At 41.5% G+C, this 18,502-nt stretch overlaps 1 protein-coding gene across 2 annotated transcripts in view; it reads left to right on the top strand.

Annotated features, from left to right (window-relative positions):
* Positions 1–18,502, top strand: part of LOC133229571 (KRAB domain-containing protein 5-like) — a 55,329-nt gene that overhangs the window by 11,426 nt on the left and 25,401 nt on the right. The window contains exons 5-6 of one of the 2 annotated variants that reach the window (XR_009730567.1): positions 3,477–3,926; positions 3,969–4,078. The exons of the other annotated variant lie outside the window; for it this stretch is intronic. The gene's annotated coding sequence lies outside the window, so the exon portion shown is untranslated. Of the gene's footprint in view, positions 1–3,476; positions 3,927–3,968; positions 4,079–18,502 lie in introns of those variants that run through there. 2 annotated transcript variants of the gene reach the window in all.

Below are 18,502 nucleotides of genomic sequence, written 5' to 3'. Positions count from 1 at the left end.
CAGCACGCCAGGCCTCCCTGTCCATCACCAACTCCTGGAGTTCACTGAGACTCACATCCATCAAGTCAGTGATGTCATCCAGCCATCTCATCCTCTGTCATCCTCTTCTCCTCTTGCCCCCAATCCCTCCCAGCATCAGAGTCTTTTCCAATGAGTCAACTCTTCGCATGAGGTGGCCAAAGTACTGGAGTTTCAGCTTTAGCATCATTCCTTCCAAAGAACTCCCAGGGCTGATCTCCTTTAGAATGGACTGGTTGGATCTCCTTGCAGTCTAAGGGACTCTCAAGAGTCTTCTCCAACACCACAGTGCAAAAGCATCAATTCTTCGGCGCTCAGCCTTCTTCACAGTCCAACTCTTACATCCATAGATGACCACTGGAAAAACCATAGCCTTGACTAGATGGACCTTTGTTGGCAAAGTAATGTCTCTGCTTTTGAATATGCTATCTAGGTTGGTCATAACTTTCCTTCCAAGGAGTAAGCGTCTTTTAATTTCATGGCTGCAGTCACCATCTGCAGTGATTTTGGAGCCCCCAAAATAAAGTCTGACACTGTTTCCACTGTTTCCCCATCTATTTCCCATGAAGTGATGGGACCGGATGCCATGATCTTTGTTTTCTGAATGTTGAGCTTTAAGCCAACCTTTTCGTTCTCCACTTTCACTTTCATTAAGAGGCTCTTTAGTTCCTTTTCACTTTCTGCCATAAGGGCGGTGTCATCTGCATATCTGAGGTTATTGATATTTCTCCCGGCAATCTTGATTCCAGCTTGTGTTTCTTCCAGTCCAGCATTTCTCACGATGTACTCTGCATAGAAGTTAAATAAGCAGGCTGACAATATACAGCCTTGACGTACTCCTTTTCCTATTTGGAACCAGTCTGTTGTTCCATGTCCAGTTCTAACTGTTGCTTCCTGACCTGCATACAGATTTCTCAAGAGGCAGATCAGGTGGTCTGGTATTCCCGTCTCTTTGAGAATTTCCCACAGTTTATTGTGATCCACACAGTCAAAGGCTTTGGCATAGTCAAGAAAGCAGAAATAGATGTTTTTCTGGAACTCTCTTGCTTTTTCCATGATCTACTGGATGTTGGCAATTTGATCTCTGGTTCCTCTGCCTTTTCTAAAACCAGCTTGAACATCAGGAAGTTCACGGTTCACATATTGCTGAAGCCTGGCTTGGAGAATTTTGAGCATTACTTTACTAGCGTGTGAGATGAGTGCAATTGTGCGGTAGTTTGAGCATTCTTTGGCACTGCCTTTCTTTGGGATTGGAATGAAAACGGACCTTTTCCAGTCCTGTGGCCACTGCTGAGTTTTCCAAATTTGCTGGCATATTGAGTGCAGCACTTTCACAGCATCATCTTTCAGCATTTGGAATAGCTCAACTGGAATTCCATTACCTCCACTAGCTTTGTTCGTAGTGATACTTTCTAAGGCCCACTTGACTTCACATTCCAGGATGTCTGGCTCTAGGTCAGTGATCACACCATCGTGATTATCTGGGTCGTGAAGATCTTTTTTGTACAGTTCTTCTATGTATTCTTGCAAATACGTAATTATAAAATTGAGAAAAAGATTATGAGGGCAAAGAAAAGGATATAGGATAAAAAATTAAGATGTTTAGAATGAAAGAAGCTGGCCATGGCAGATATCCTGGAACAGAGAGCATGCAAAGAAGCCAAAAACATTTCCTGAAAGATGAGAACGTAATTGGCATGACATGCAAGTTGAATGGAGGCCAGTGTGGTGAACTCACGGTGAGTGAAGGTGACAGTACCTCAAAATTAAGTTGAAGAGGGAAGCGGGGGCCAGATGCTGCAGAACTTTGCAGGTCTCATAGTGAATTTCGTATTTTAGGTGCAGGGGGAAGGCACTGCATTTAAACAGTGAGTCCCACGTTTTGAGTTGCCTCAGAAATCAGTGAGGGAGGTAGAAAAACATACCAATAGCCATACTTTCGGCAGACAACTATTATTTATTTTGTGCAGGTATAGTGAAGGGTGGACAGCCAGTACAGAAGTAAACAAGTTAAAATATAATCTGTTGAGTTTAGAGGTGAAGTATACTGATGTCTACAAGGTGACTTGATGTTTGGAGGGGTAGATAGATGTATAATAAGGCAAGTAGATCCAAACATTTATTGTAGAATCTAGGTGATGAGATTATGGGAGTTCACTGTCTAGTTCTTTTCATTCTTCTGTGTCATGAAAACTTTCAAGCATAATGTTGGGGGAAAAGATAAAATAACATATGATAAGTACACTGCAAAAAAGTACAGTAAGTAGACTGATGAAGGTCCTGTTTTGTAAAGAGTGGTCTCTTAAGTTGGCATCTAAATAGAGGTTAGAATGAGGTAATTGAAAGAGCCATGTTGATATCTTAGGGAAGATATTTGTAGGCAGAGATTCTGAAGGAAGGGTGTACGTGGCAAATGTGAACATCTGGTTGGTCAGGGAGCTAGAATAGTCAGCTCATGGGAGGGGATAAGGCAGTAAGGTCAGAGAGGTAGTGCAGGACAAGTTCTGGAAAGGCCCTGTGGATCATGAGGGATTTTGACTTTTACTCTGGGTGAGAAGAAAATCCAGTGGAGGATTTTGAGCAGAAGAATGACATGATCGAACTTATTTTAATAAGAGCACTCTGGCTACTGTGTTGGGGATGGAATATTTCCATAGGAAGCATAGTATTTCCATAGGGAGATACTGTGCTAGGATAATGTTTTGTTAATCTTGGTGAGGGATGGCTCTGGACAAGGTAATTACTGCTAGAGATACTAGTAGAAGTAATCAAAATCTGGGGCTAGAGATGAGAGGACTTGCTGTTAGATAATGTCCTACTCCTTTAGATTCTTATTTAGTTGGTTGGTTCCTGGACATTACATATTTTAAAAAATATATTTATAATTTATTTGGTTATGTTGGATCTTAGTTGTGGCACATAAGATCTTCAGTCTTTAGTTACCAACTGCTGGATGTGGCATGTGGGATCTAGTTCCCCAATGAGGGATCTAACCCAGACACCCTGGGTTGGGAGTGCTGAGTCTTAACTGGTAGGCCACCTGGGAGGTCCCGGACATTGTATTTTTAACAAGTCCCCAGCTGATTCTCACCAGAAGTGAAAAGCCACTTCCTTGGGACTTCCTGGTGATGCAGGACTAAGACTCCGGTGCTTCCAACGCAGGGGGCCTGGGTTCAGTCACTGGTCAGGGAACTCGATCCCACATGCCGCAACGAGAGTTCACATGCTACTACTAAGACCTGGCATAGCCAAGTAAACACTTTAAAAATCACTTCCTTCATAAGCTGCCCTCATTTTCTCTATTCTTATTCCCCTCCCATCATTTTTTTTTTTTTTCAAATTGTAACTCAGTGTTAAGAGCAATTTAAACTATTCACTATTTTTAGTTTGTTGTTTCTGCCTTGGAACTTTCCTTTCTCCTGCAACATGAAAATACTCTTTTCTTTGTTATCTTACAGACTAGAAATCTAGAAGAGAAGCCAAGACTTTATCTTTAAAGGAGGACAGTTATGAAATTAAGTCATTGCAACCGGAGATAACAAAGAGACTTATAAGCTCTAATCTTGAGTGTCCTAAAGTCAGATATACCAGAGAAGTCAGATGCCACTTGGAGAGGCTACCAGAAGAACATTTCAGACAAGCCATAATAACTTTTGAAGAAAGATCCACTTCCATTCAGCACACAGATCCTAGAGCACCTCAGACAGCTCCTACTGGAGCAAAATCCTGTGAATGCAAGGAATGTAGGACTTCCAGGTCCCAGCCATACCAGAGTCAACATGAAAGAAGTCATAATAAGGAGAAAGACTCTAAATGTGGAGAATGTGAGAAAGCCTTTAATAGTAGGTCAGACTTGATGAAGCATCAGAGAATTCATGAAAGCCAAAAAAGTAATGAAAATAAGGAAGGTGACTTTATTCATGACTCTCAAAGTAATGAAAATAAGGAAGGTCACTTTATTCATGACTCTCAGATGATATCTCAGAGCATTAATACTGCTGAGAAACCTCATAAATGTAAGGAATGTGGGAAAGCCTTTCATTCTACCTCACAACTTAGTAAACACCAAAAGATTCACATAGGTGAGAAACCCTTTACGTGTACGGAATGTGGAAAGGCCTTTCCATCTACCTCACAGCTGAATTTACATCAGAGGATTCATACCAATGAGAAATACTACAAATGTAAGGAGTGTGGGAAAGCCTTTACCCATCCCTCACACCTTCTTCGACATCAGAGAATCCATACTGGTGAGAAACCCCATAAGTGTAAGGACTGTGGGAAAGCTTTCTGCTATGACACACAACTTAGTCTTCATCAGATAATTCATACTGGGGAAAGACGCTATGAATGTAAGGAATGTGGGAAGGTGTACAGTTGTGCCTCACAACTGAACCTACATCAAAGAATTCATACTGGTGAGAAACCTCATAAATGTAGGGAATGGGGGAAAGGTTTTATCTCCGATTCACATCTTGTCCGACATCAGAGTGTTCATACAGGGGAGAAACCATACAAGTGTAAGCAATGTGGGAAAGCCTTTCACCGTGGCTCAGAACTTACCAGACATCAGAGAGCTCACATGGGTGAGAAACCTTATAAATGCAAGGAATGTGAAATGGCCTTTACTTGTAGCACAAAACTTATCCGGCATCAAAAAATTCACACTGGTGAGAGACCCCATAAATGTAAGGAATGTGGGAAGGCTTTTATTCAACGATCAGAACTTACTCATCATGAGAGAAATCATAGTGGTGAAAAACCCTATGAATGTAAGGAATGTGGGAAGGCCTTTGGCCGTGGCTCAGAGCTTAGTCGACACCAGAAAATTCATATTGGTGAGAAACCCTGTGAATGTGAGCAATGTGGGAAGGCCTTTATTCGTGGCTCACACCTTAGTCAACATCAAAGAATTCATGCAGGACAGAGGAGTGAGTGAAGACATGGGAAACCTCAAAATTTGACATCTGGGAGAAGGAAATGGCAACCCACCCCAGTATTCTTTCTTGGAAAATTCTATGGACAGAAGAGCCTACTGGGCTGCAGTCCATGGTGTCACATGACCAGAGCATGCACGCATGAGGGGTTGGAGGGAGATGCTATGCTATGCTAAGTCACTTCAGTCGTGTCCGACTCTGTGCGACCCCATAGACGGCAGCCCACCAAGCTCCCCCATCCCTGGGATTCTCCAGGCAAGAACACTGGAGTGGGTTGCCATTTCCTTCTCCAATGCATGAAAGTGAAAAGAGAAAGTGAAGTCGCTCAGTCGTGTCCGACCCTCAGCGACCCCGTGGACTGCAGCCCTCCAGGCTCCTCCGTCCATGGGATTTTCCAGGCAAGAGTACTGGAGTGGGGTGCCATTGCCTAGCAATAAACAGGTAGAACTAAAAAAAATAAAAATTGACATCTGGAAATTTGTGTGCTAGTAAAACAAAAGCCTATGTAATTGTCAGGAATGTGGAAAAGCATTTAAGGACACCAGCTTAATATCACACTACTGTGGATATGAGGCCTTCAATTAAGGGCCAGAATTTGATATGTATTCAGTTCAGTTCAGTTGCTCAGTCGTGTCTGACTCTGCGACCCCATGAATCACAGCATGCCAGGCCTCCCTGTCCATCACCAACTCCCGGAGTTTACCCAAGCTCATGTCCATCAAGTCGGTGCCACAACTGGGTATTGTTTTTGCTTTGGCTCCATCCCTTCATTCTTTCTGGAGTTACTTCTCCACTGATCTCCAGTAGCATATTGGGAACTTACCGACCTGGGGAGTTCCTCTTTCAGTATCCTATCATTTTGCCTTTTCACACTCTTCATGGGGTTCTCAAAGCAAGAATACTGAAGGGCTTTGCCATTCCCTTCTCCAATGGACCACATTCTGTCAGACCTCTCCACCATGACCCATCCATCTTGGGTGGCCCCACACGGCATGGCTTAGTTTCATTGAATTAGACAAGGCTGTGGTCAATGTGATCAGATTGACTAGTTTACTGTGATTATGGTTTCAATGTGTCTGCCCTCTGATGCCCTCTTGCAACACCTACTGTCTTGGGTTTCTCTTACTTTGGATGTGGGATATCTCTTCACCACTGCTCCAGCAAAGCACAGCTGCTGCTCCTACCTTGGACGAGGTTGCCCCTCCTGACCTTGAACATGGAGTAGCTCCTCTCGGCCCTCCTGCACCTGCGCAGCCACCGCTCCTTGGACATGGGGTTGCTCCTCTCAGCCGCCGCCCCTGACCTCGGACATGGGATAACTCTTCTCGGCTGCTCCTGCGCCATCACAGCCTGGTGCTCTCATTCGCCGCCCCTTGACATGTATTACCAATGAGAAATCTTATAAATGTTAGGAATTGGGAGGGATGTATCTGTATTTCAAAATTTATTAGACATCAGAGTTCACTTAAAAAGTGAAAAATTCCATGAAGATAAGCCAAGTGGGCAGACTTAGGAAGGTAGTGAAAATGTTAGACACAGAAATCATTCTAACTTTTCTGAACATGAAGGGTTATTAGCCTTAATGAGAAATCAAGTGTCACAATACAAATATCATATAGATGAAACATCTATCTGCTAAAATTAACCTGAACCAAATCAGAGTGGGAAAGGATTTAACCAACGTTTACTGTTTGCTGCTGCTGCTGCTGCTGCTAAGTCGCTTCAGTCGTGTCCGACCCTGTGCGACCCCAGAGACCGCAGCCCATGAGGCCCCCACCCCCATCCCTGGGATTCTCCAGTCAAGAACACTGGAGTGGGTTGCCATTTCCTTCTCCAATGCATGAAAGTGAAAAGTGAAAGTGAAGTCGCTCAGTTGTGTCCCGACTCTGCGACCCCATGGACTGCAGCCTACCAGGCTCCTCAGTCCATGGGATTTTACAGGCAGGAGTACTGGAGTGGGGTGCCATTGCCTTCTCTGCATTTACTGTTTACTTCACCATTATTTCTCATTTCTTATAGGGCTAATTACTTAACCAATTAGAAATATTAGGATCATATTTCTTAGCATTGTATACATTGTATCCCTTATCTGACTCATATTGAAAGTGTGCCTAATGAGAGCTGCATTATATTCTTTTTTGTTTTCCTAGTTTTGTATTGGAAATCCTGTAAGAGGAAGGCCTTACAGTGTACAGTGACTATATGAACATCTTACATCATCTTTCTTTCTAGAATGTTAGATAATTCCTTCTGGAGAAAAATTTTAAAACTGAAGCTTTTCATAGCTTGCCTTTTTCCCCACTAGGGGATTCATAATGTAAGAAACTCCAATATAATAAAAGTGAGCTACTGTAAGGTCAGAGAGAAGATTTAGATGATTTTTTAAGGTCTTCCAAGAAACAAGAGACATATGCCACAATCTTTGACCTCTATTCTAGTGAATTAGAAAATAAAGCCTCAGACAAAATCCATTTCTCTACAAGGAGATTTAAGATACCTATATAAGTTTCACATTAAAAAGGAAGTCAAATTATCATTCGGCAAATGAATGACAAAGAGACACTGTTAAAATTCGTAGGATGCAACCAAAGCGTTATTCAGGGAATTTAAGTTCTTTCAATGTATGTATAGAAAATGGGGACAATTAAAAGCCAGGATTCATTCTCACTTTATTATACTTAGTCCACTGCTAAGAGGTTCTCAGTAAACGTTTGTTGACCAGAGGAATGAGCGAGTGCATTCACTTGCTCAACAAGCATCCAGCTGTAGTCTCTTGAGGTGCTCTAGCAAAATAAGTGCAAAACCCAAAAGACAACTTTGAAAACTTTGAAGTGAAAGAGATTGCACCCTGGACAGAAAAAATTCAAGCAGCATAAGTGAGAAAGTAGGTATAACTGCAGAAATGAAGACCAAAGGGACCTCACCTGGTGGGCCAGTGGCTGAGACTTAGCCTTCCAACACAGAGGGTGCCAGTCCAATCCCTGGTCGGTGAGCTAAGATCCCACATGCCTCATGGCCAAAAAATCAACATAAAAAACATTAAAAAAAAAACAAACATAAAACAGAAGCAGTATTGTAACAAATTTAATAGACTTTTTAAATGGTTCACACCAAAAAAGAAGCAATTAAAGAGATCAAGAAATAAGGCAGTATTTTGGCAGACACTGTTGGTTGCCTACCCACTGGTATTAACCAGTCTCCCTTTTCTAGATGCCTGCTGCCCACCTAAATCTAAATGCCAGATGCTTGCTCTCCTAATTGCTTGCAACTGAGCATATGCGTAGTGGGCTTCCCAGGCGGTGCTAGTGGTAAAGAACCTGCCTGAAGACCCCCTGGGTAGGGCATGGCAGCCCACTCCAGTATTCTTGCCTGGAGAATCCCATGGACAGAAGAGCTTGGCAGGCTACGGTCCATGGGGTTGCAAAGAGTCAGGACTGAAGTGACAGTACAGTACACATACGTGTAGCAGTGCTGACCACCGAAGGTCTAAGCAAAAGACTGCAAGTGAGCGTCAGTTAAATATTCTTTACTTAACAAAATAGGAGGAAAGTGGCCTTCCCTTATACAGGACACATCTCTGTGTGATATCTGGGCTTGTGGCCGCTTTACAACCAGAGAACGCAAGAAGCCGAGACTGGCACAGGCGATAGAATTGCTTGTGTGTTTGACACTGTAGAGCTGATGAAACAATTCAGAACTGCTCTATGCTTGGTTGTATGTGAAATAAATTCCATGCCTCTCTGTTAAACATTTATATTCAACTTTGTATATCTGAGTACTGGGAAAAGTATTTTCACATATAGTATATATACATACACATGTTTATTCAACTTTAATTAGTAAAAAAAAGTATCAGTTCAGTCGCTCACTCAGTCGTGTCCACCTCTTTGCAACCCCATGGACTGCAGCACACCAGGCTTCCCTGTCCATCACCAAGCCCCACAGCTTGCTCAAACTCATATCCATCCAGTTGGTGATGCCATCCAACCTCTGTCATCTCATCCTCTGTCATCCCCTTCTCCTGCCCTCAATCTTTCCCAGCATCAGGGTCTTTTCCAATAAGTCAGTTCTCTGCATCAGGTGGCCAAGGTATTGGAGCTTTAGCACTGGTCCTTCCAAGGAATATTCAGGACTGATTTCAGATCTTTTTCAGATATTCAAATATTCAGAATGCTTCATATAAATGTTCAGAAAATGTTTACATTTAGCTTTTTATAGTATATGTGAAATTATGGGGAAAACATTATTTTCCTAAGTATTTTCTTAAACATATGTATGTGTATATGTACACAACTTTGACAAGATGTAGGAAATGCTTGTTTACATTCAGCATTTACAGTGTATGCATATATTCAGTTTTTTTATAGTATGTCTGAAATCCAGGAAAAGTCGTATTTTCCTGAATATAGTAACCAAGAAAAAAACTGATGAAAGCGCTACAGCATTTTATTCCTCTAGTACTAGAGTAACTTACAGATAAAATCTAACTCTTCAAGATTTTATAAAGAGTATCAGCTATGAGGCTAGCATAACCCCTGTACCAAATTTGGAAAAGGGCAGCATCCAGGTCCAATCAGCTACAAAAATAATCCAGTGTACTCATGGTATATGAATGTTCCAATTAAAATAGCAAATCAAATCTAGCAGCCCATTAAAAGAAAACAGGGTGTTGTTGTTTGTTTTTTTTTTCTTTTAATCTGAAATAAAATGGTTCATGACCTGGCCTGTCAGATTGTAGAAACTGTAATGTGTAAATGTAGTGTTTGCACATTGAAAACTAGACACTTAACTTATCCATCAAAAATAGTAAACTGTTAACAGCAAATGATACTCAATTGCTATGAGATTGTCCATTAATTGTGCATCTGTAGACATTCACAGCATTTGGAATAATCACCACCATCAGATTCCACCTTTGCCCATGCTTCAGAAATACATACTTTAATGTACACATATATTATGCAACAAATTAAATCGGTCATAACTAAATCAGTCAACCCGTAGGAGGACTATGTACAACAAAAATTTAAGCATTTTTTAAAAGAGGGAAATGAAAAAAAATAAAAGAGGGAAATGATTACTAAATTTTATCTATACTTTCTCTACAATTTCTTATATTGAGTTATAATAAAAGTTGTAATAAATGTTAAGAAATGATTGTAGACTGGTGGTTGCCCAGGGGGAGAGAGGTGACAGTAGGTTGGATTGGGAGTTTGGGATTAGCGGATACAAACTGGTATATACAGAATGGATAAACAACAAGGTCCTACTGTGTAACATAGGGTCCTACTGTGTAGCACAGGATATTCAATATCCTATGATAAACCATAATGGAAAAGAATATTAAAAAGTATGAATCACTGCTGTACAGCAGAAATAAACATTGTAAATCAACTATACCTCAATAAAAAATAATTCTGATATTTTGCTCATAGCTCAGATGGTAGAGAATCTGCCTGCAAGGTGGGAGACCTGGGTTTGATCTCTGGGTCGGGAAGATCCCCTGGAGAAAGGAATGGCTATCCACTCCAGTATTCTTGCCTGGAGAGTTCCATGGACAGAGGAGCCTGGCAGGCTACAGCCCATGGCGTCGCAAAGAATCAGACATGACTGAGCAACTAACACTTTCACTTTTTTTCTGTGATAACCACAGCAGTTAGAGTCTCAAGAGTCCACGAGGTGCACAAACTTTGTAGCCAGATGCTTAGAGGGTCAGTTTTTCACAGAAGTCCAGAGGTGGTTGCTGACAGCGTCTGGCTGTAGATCCAGCAGTCAGTTTTACTTCACAATGAGGCCGCCATCGCTGCCCAGTCCACAAACACCCTCCCCTCAGACTAGGGATAAAGTGTAAGGCATTTAACAGGCGACCACCCAGGGACGATTATGACCATTAAGCAAAATCCAGCAGAAAGAACATTCATTGTGAGGTAACATCGCCCCTGCCTGTGGCTTTTGTCCGGCCTTGCATTACCATTCCACTAGTCCACCCCTCGGCTCCATTGCCAGTGCCCAATACAGGCCGTGTACGAACCAACCACAAGGTTAATAAGATGATGCAGTCTCCAGTAAGACAGTGCATTCTCCTGGGTAACTACTTTAGTAGCTTTAGGTGGGCCGGCAGGAGACCAGTAAAATCTGTCAGTCCCTTTCTTATCTTTTAAAAAATACTTGACTGTGTTATGTCTTAGTTGTGGCATACGGGATCTAGTTCCCTGACCAGGGGTTGAACCCTGGCATGGGAGCATGGAGTCTTAGCCACTGGACCACCAAAGAAGTCCCATTCAGTTCCTTTCTAATCCTATCCCCCACAAGACGGCAAACCCTAACCACCCAGGCCTCACCTGCCAGTCCCAGGGCCATTTTATAACATGTTCCCCTGGAGGTAGATCCAGTGGTAAGGGCAAAAGTGAATTAGTGTCCTGATCAATAGTTGCTACTGTCTTCCGGTGAGCAACAGTTGAATTCAGATTGTGTTGACTAGTTGTCTCAGTGTTCAAATGGCTTGGGCTCAGTGATGATAGTTCCTGGGATGTTGAAGTTATAGTTTGTAGGGCTTGAGTTAGTTTCTGGTCCACACGTTGAGAGCATGGGCTTCCATCTCAATTGTTAAGGAGTCCCTTTATCCTTTCCATGAGCCCAGCAGCAATGGCATGGTAAGGTAGGTGGAAATGCCAACGAAAGTCATTTTTTATCAGCCCATTTCTGAACAGCATGCCTGGTGAAGTGGATTCCTTGGTTGTTATTGATGTCTGTGGTGGGGGAGAGTCCTATATGTTGCACACAGCCATTCTAGACCCCAAATAATGGTGGTTGTTCACACTGCTAGACAGTTCTGGTAGGCCTTTTGTAATGCCTTCCACCTGTTGCAACACATTGTAGACTGCATATAGATGAGATGAGATCAGATCAGTCGCTCAGTCGTGTCCGACTCTTTGCGACCCCATGAATTGCAGCACGCCAGGCCTCCCTGTCCAACTCCCAGAGTTCACTGAGACTCACGTCCATCAAGTCAGTGATGCCAACCAGCCATCTCATCTTCTGTCGTCCCCTTCTCCTCCTGCCCCCACTCCCTCCCAGCATCAGAGTCTTTTCCAATGAGTCAACTGTTCGCATGAGGTGGCCAAAGTACTGGAGTTTCAGCTTTAGCATCATTCCTTCCAAAGAAATCCCAGGGCTGATCTCCTTCAGAATGTTACATTAAGGGAAATAGTGGATTTTGAAAAAGAATAAAGGACCGATTTGTGCAGCCTAATCCTAAAGAAAATCAACCCTGAATATTCAGTGGAAGGACTGATGCTGAAGCTCCAATATACTGGCCACCTGCTGCAAAGAGTGGACTCATTGGAAAAGACCCTGATGCTGGGAAAGATTGAAGGCAAAAAGATAAGGGGGTGGCAGAGGATGAGATGGTTACATAGAATTACCAACTCAATGGACAAGAGCTTGAGCAAACTCTGGAAGATACTGAAGGACAGGGAAGCCTGGGACGCTGCAATCCATGGAGTTACAAAGAGTCAGACAGGACTTGGTCACTGAACAACAACAAAATATCCTGTTAATGGCAGATGTATCAGCAAAGCTGAGAATTAACTATATCCTGTTTTAATTGATTGAAAAAATTGTTACAGATGAAAAAAAACTGTTACAGATGATCTTAAGGCTCTGATTAAATAAATGTTCTCTGGTGGCTCAGATGGTAAAGAATCTGCCTGCAATGTGGAAGACCTGGGTTGTTTGATCCTTGGGTTGGGAAGATCCCCTGGGGAATGGAATGGCTACCCACTCCACTATTCAGGCCTGGAGAATTCCATGGACAGAGGAACCTGGTGGGCTACAGTCCATGGGGGTCACAAAGAGTCAGATACGACTGAGTGACTTTCACTTCACAACTTCCTTAGTGTTGCAGTCAACTTAGCTTCTGGTCAGTCAGTTGAAAAACTGGACCCTAAAAAAATATTTTTATTGTTAAGATTCATATACTTGTACAGGTGTCCTCCAGCCAAACACCACCACCAGGAACATTCCTGTAAAAGAACAAGTTGGGTTTACTGTTCGTTGCAGCAAAGAACACATCATTGGGAACCATGGGGGTGTGTCCACAAGAAGGTGCTAGAAGGCTTGTTCTCGTGTTTATTGATTTAGAGAAGGTTTAAGAAGTGAGGCTTTGTTCTGGGTTGGATGTAGTCAGGAATTAGGGCTAACTTTTTTTAAAGAATTGAAGTATAGTTGATTTACAATGTTATGTTAGTTTCTGGTGCACAACAAAGTGAGTCAGATATATATATACACACACATACACATATGTGTTCTTTTTCATATTCTTTTCCATTGTGGTTTACTACAGGATATTGAATATAGTTCCCTGTGCCATACAATCAGACCTTGTTGTTTATGCCTAAATATATTAATAAATCTTATCTCTGGGGGTGGGGGCAGAATAAAGCAAGGTTAAAATTGCAATTGGTAAAGAAATAGTAGTCATTCCTATTATCCAGGAACATGTTTGGCATTTTGTAGTTTGAAAAATGTTCCTGTTTTATCTGTTTCAGTATTATTACAGATGATCTTGTTTTTGTCTTGACCCATTGGAGTCACAGAGTTGCCTGCTGTTGCTAAGTCGCTTCAGTCATGTCTGACTCTTTGCAATCCTATGGACTGTAGCCTGCCAGGCTCCTCTGTCCACGGGATTCTCCAGGCAAGACTACTGAAGTGAAGTGGATTGTCATGTCCTTCTCCAGGAGGTCTTCCCAACCCAGGGATCAAACCCAGGTCTCCCACATTGCAAGCAGATTCTTTACCATCTGAGCCACCAGGGGAAGTGAGGTCACTGAAACTCAACAGGAAAACACCAAGATGTAGCTGAAGGGACCTGAGCAGCTCCAGCACATCAGGGGCTGCTTGTCTGTTTCTATGGTACATAAAGGGCATAAATCTTAAGTGTACAGCTTGATGTCATTTTATCTACTGAGAAATATAAATAAAATAAATAACATATTGGGGGAATTTATTTCTATTTGCAGATGCATGGCAGAAAACATATTTTAAAAGGAGTAAATCATAAGAGGTCCTGCCGGGGTCCAGCCCCAGTGGAGTCAGGGATTGTGAAGGGGAGACGGCTTCGGCAATCAGGATACGATAGAATTAGAGATATAAAGAGTGGTTAAATAAGGATAGCTCAGTGAGAAAATTCAGTGGAGAAAAGAGGCTGAATAACTTGGTTTACGTGGAAAGCTAATAAAATTCCAAAATAAGGAATTTACATCACCTACATAGTTCGCAGGCGTCCTCCCGTTCTCCTGAAGGAGAGGAGACACTAAGGCCTCCCCAGTCAGATCTTAGAAGCCCAGGCATAATTAGTAGGCTTGATGAGCCTCCACGCTCAAGAATTCAGCCGGAAGGTGAGAGAAAGAACGACATGGGGAGACCAAGTTTCGGTGAACAGGGCCCACACTTTATTTTCCAAAGTAGTTTTTATACCTTAAGTTATGCATAGAGGATAATGGGGGAAGGGGTAGAGTCATGCAGTAAGCCAGGCTTTCTTCCTGCAAACTTATCATATGCAAAAGTTTAGGTGATTTGCATCATCTTCTGGCCCGGAGGCCTGTTAACATTTTAAGAAATGTTTCTTTCTTCAGAAAACTTTCTTAAGAAAACCTTTCTTCAGAAAACTTATTTTTCTCTAAAGGTGATTATTCAGGCGCCACCCTCCAAAAGCATTAGATAAAGTTGCATTCCTACAGGGCAAAGGTGTGGTGGGCTATAACAAGAAAAAGAATTAACTCAAGGGACCAAGGTTACAAACATTAAAGCTACTACTTACACCAATTATATTAATCAATACACTGCCAGGGACACAGCAGGTAAGGGATATGGAAACTTAGCAGCAAACATTGGCCCAACAAGTGAAAAACCCTTCACCAACACAATTTCTAATCAATCTTTTAACTGCTCAAAGGAATCTGTATTTAGACAGTTTAGAACATCTCGTGCCTCTCACAGTTCGGAGGCTCTGAACAATCACATGTGGCCAGAAAAACCTATTCAGGTAGGCTGCTGCTGCTGCTAAGTCGCTTCAGTCGTGTCCGACTCTGTGCAACCCCATAGACGGCAGCCCACCAGGCTCCCCTGTCCCTGGGATTCTCAAGGCACAAACACTGGAGTGGGTTGCCATTTCCTTCTCCAATGCATGAAAGTGAAAAGAGAAAGTGAAGTCGCTCAGTCGTGTCCAACTCTCAGCGACCCCATGGACTGTAGCCCACCAGGCTCCTCCATCCATGGGATTTTCCAGGCAAGAGTACTAGAGTGGGGTGCCATTGCCTTCTCCGATTCAGGCAGGCTAGGGGACTTCCAAAGGAGTTTGTAGGTTGAAACACTATCACACCCAGGAATTATTAACTGGAGCTGTAAGTTCTCTTTTTTCAGAGAGAGGTAGTGGGGGACAGCCCCCTGTAAAATCAGAGGTGTAGGTGAGAGCACAAAGCAGGAAGTAGGCAGACTCTGGTTTTGGGGGTAGATGCTCGAGAATTTCCAGAGGGACTCCTGAGGCTCGATCCTGCCTTTGCGTATACCAAGCCTCCTTCCGTATGACCTTTGCCAGGGGCGGAGTTCCTCACGCTGGCTCCCGGCAAGGTCCTTCTTATCTTTTGAATATGATTATTTGGTATGATTTAAAATGAAAACTATGGGCATCTCTAATAGCTCAGTTGGTATAGTCCACGGGGTTGCAAAGAGTCAAACACGACTGAACAACTTTCACCTTCACTTTTCACTTTCAAATGAAAACTGTATCTAAACTTAATGTCAGCAAAACAATGAACACTGTAACACAGTTACAACACATGCCATCTGTGAAGAAAATAAGTCCAACATTTATAAATGTGTAATACCTGGCATCATCGACTCAATGGACATGAGTCTGAGCAAACTCCAGGAGATAGTGAAGGACAGGGAAGGCTGCCATGCTGCAGTCCATGGTGTCGTAAAGAGAGTCAGACATGACTGAGCAACTGAACAACAATACCTGGAATTATCAATACCTAGATTACTTTAAGGATCCTAAAAAAAATCAATGAGAAAACCCAAAAAGAAACAGAGAAAGTACGTGAATAAAAAAGCACTTTTAGGAAAATGTGATTGGTCAATAAACACATATGAAAAAATGTGCTCAATTTGCTTGTAATCAGGGAAATACACTCATCTTTAACAACTGAAGGGATTCAAAATTGGTGCAAGGATGGGGCAACAATCTGGCAATATGTGAAGCAAAGTCTATACAGCACTTCTAGATATGCACCTTTGAGAAAATCTTTATAAAGAAAGAAAATACACAAATGATATTTAATATAGCATTTTTATTTCAATGAAAAATCATTTATGTCCTAATCACTGTTTAATAGAGTATTTCAGCATGTTTACTATATACACTACCAAGGACCAGGCTGAAATCGTTTCCACTCTGTAGAAAAGCACTGGCCCAGTATTCAAGCTGGAAGCTGCTTTCAGAGTATGATGTGAGCTGCGGAGAAGGGTCCTTCCTCACCCTTCCACAACACACTCACTCACCATAATGTCTGAAGTAACATCCTGCAAGACACTCACCGAGGTTATGGTAACATCTACCAGAATGGTTCACACTCTAAAGGTGTTAAGGGATATTTGGAGTGAGAGAATTGCACAGCGAAGTAAATTTGAGATATACTGTGTTAAATGAAAATATATCTTGAATACATCTTTTAACAAGCTGGTAACAGGTACTTGGATTTTCCCCCCCAAAATATATATTTTATCCTTGGTTTCATTCATGATTTCCCCCACGATACCTTTTTTTCAAATATCCTCATGGATTAGTATCCCTGAAACAAACTTGTGGAGAATGTTGGGTTAAGGTCTTGTGCTAGGTTCAACACAGGCCTTCTGGAGATATTTTGTGCTTGGAAAAGGCAAAACACTAACCTATTAATGAAGGCTGATTTTGTAATAAATTCTAAATACAACTATTTAGAATTAACAGAATCGTCATAAATGAAGCTGGTCTAGATTTTGCTCTTTAGGAGTTATCCACGTCTAGTTTTATATCAGGACTATTTTACCTGTGCAAAATTAATTGCTAAAATCCTGTTAAGGGACTTTCACCTATGCAACTATCAGATTTTTTCCCTTCAACAGGAACTTCACACACATTTATTTGCTGATCTGTTTGGGTTCTAGAGCAATCAGTTGTGATAACATTCTTAGAGAAGAAAATGTAATCCATGTTTTGACATATATTGGAATACATATTGTACATACAAATAGTGTTATCTTAGAATTAAAAGAAAAATTTGATAATCTGTAGTTATGTCCCTTCTATCATCGTTAATGCTGTTTCATATTTCATTTTCTTTTCATTGATTAGACTTGCCAAGATATAGTCATTAACATTGGATTAAGTCTACTAGTATCTAACCCCTTAATTAATTTCTAATTTTAATTTTACTCTGCTTCTCCTCTGTTGGTTTTACTTTGTTCTTTTTCTGGTTTCTTGACATAAAGGTTCACTCATTCCTTTAACACATTTATCCATGTGACAGGCCCAGCTTTGATGGCTGTGGAAAAGTGAAGATGAAACCTAGGCCTACAAACAAGATTTTCTTAATGCATTCAGGGGCATAAGTTCCTCACTGAATAGAACTTTGGTGACATCCAACAAGTTCATATATGCAGGCATCTTATTAACAATGATTTCTGAAGCAGTGTATAATTTGATTTTAAATATTTTATTATGGAAACTTCCAAACACATAAAAAAGTAAAAATATTAGAACAATGAACCCCCCATAAACAACCATTCTACTTCAGTAATTATTAACATTTTACCAATCTATTGATATTTTCTAGCTCTCTTTGCCAATTTTCTTTTGTGGAATATTTTAATACAATCTGGGTATCTTACTATTTCCTATATATTTATTTCTAATCATAAAATCTTTTATTTTTTAATAACCACACAGATATTATTATCGAGCTTCCCGGGTGGCACCAGTGGTAAATAATCCACCTGCCATTGCAGGAGACCCAAGAGATTCAGGTTCGATCCCTAGGTTGGGAAGATACCCTGGAAAAGGAAATGACAACTCACTCCATTATTCTTGCCTGGGAAATCCCATGGACAGAAGAGCCTGGTGGGCTACAATCCATGGATATAACTTAGTAACTAAACAACAAAACTAGTATTTCTAAAAATCAACTAATACTCAGTGCATGTCCACATTTTCCCCAGTCTCCAAAATGTCTTTTTACGCTTTGTTCAATCTGGGTCCAAATAATGCCCACATATTGAATTTAGTTGATATGCCTCAAGTCTTTTTTAAAAAATCTGTTAACAGTGCCCTTCTTTTTTCATGCCACTCAATAGTTGAAGAAATCAGCTCATTTTGGGGAATTGCTTTGGGAATTTTACACATTCTGGATCGGCTTGGCTGCTTCCTGTGGTAACATTTACTTTGTTCATCTATTTCTCAAGTTCTCGGGTTTAAAAAAATTTTTTGATTTAAAAGTTTGATTCATTCT

The sequence above is a fragment of the Bos javanicus genome, chromosome 18, assembly GCF_032452875.1.
Source record: "Bos javanicus breed banteng chromosome 18, ARS-OSU_banteng_1.0, whole genome shotgun sequence".
NCBI classification, from domain to species: Eukaryota; Metazoa; Chordata; class Mammalia; order Artiodactyla; family Bovidae; genus Bos; species Bos javanicus.
Note: the sequence above shows the minus strand (reverse complement) of the source record. Positions and strands in the feature narration are given on the sequence as shown.